The sequence below is a fragment of the Orycteropus afer genome, unplaced genomic scaffold (genome assembly GCF_000298275.1).
Source record: "Orycteropus afer afer isolate SDZICR_OR568_19922 unplaced genomic scaffold, OryAfe1.0 scaffold00399, whole genome shotgun sequence".
Lineage (NCBI taxonomy): Eukaryota > Metazoa > Chordata > Mammalia > Tubulidentata > Orycteropodidae > Orycteropus > Orycteropus afer.
The window spans coordinates 69,574-70,255 of NW_006921986.1; the positions used below are offsets into that span (position 1 = coordinate 69,574).

General features: G+C 41.9%; 1 protein-coding gene across 1 annotated transcript in view; it reads right to left on the reverse strand.

Moving 5' to 3' along the window:
• KLHL5 (kelch like family member 5) overlaps positions 1-682 on the reverse strand; it is an 85,149-nt gene that overhangs the window by 17,536 nt on the left and 66,931 nt on the right. The window lies entirely within an intron of this gene.

Below are 682 nucleotides of genomic sequence, written 5' to 3' on the forward strand. Positions count from 1 at the left end.
TAGGTTTCACATTAAGTCTTTGATCCATCTGGAGTTTGTTTTTGTGTGTGGTGTGAGGTACATATCTTGTTTCATTTTTCTGCAAATGGATCTCCAGTTTTGCCGATGCTGAACAGCTTTAAGGGGAGCTTCTATTACTAGGAAGATCTGGTGATCTATTTCAAGAAAATCAGCCAATGAGAACCGTATGGATCACAGGGGTCTGATCTGTAACAGATCATGGGGAAGGCACAGGACGAGTCAGCATTTCATTCCATTATGCAGGGGGTTGCTGTGAGTCATGGACTGACTCAGTGGCATCTAACAGCAACACCCTTACTGGGGTGGTTGAGATAGAGTGGGACATGAAATGGAGACAGTGAATGCAGATATTTCTTCTAAGAAATCTGTCTATAAAAGGGCTGAGGATAGGAATTATGAGAAGAAAAAGGTGGGTTAAAGGAGGTTTTTGCTCTGTTTTGTTTTTACAGCTGCAAAGACTTACGTTTGCATAAATGCTAGTGGGAAGGATCTAACAGAAATAAACTAAATATACAGGAAATTAAAGGGATCATAACTGATAGTGTGAAGTTCCTAAGGAAGTTGGAAAAGGCAGTATCCAGAGCACAGAGAGAAGGGCTGGCTTGCAGAAGAGGAGGAAGGGGGTACACATTCTATTGCAACAAGGAAGGACAAAGGTGAG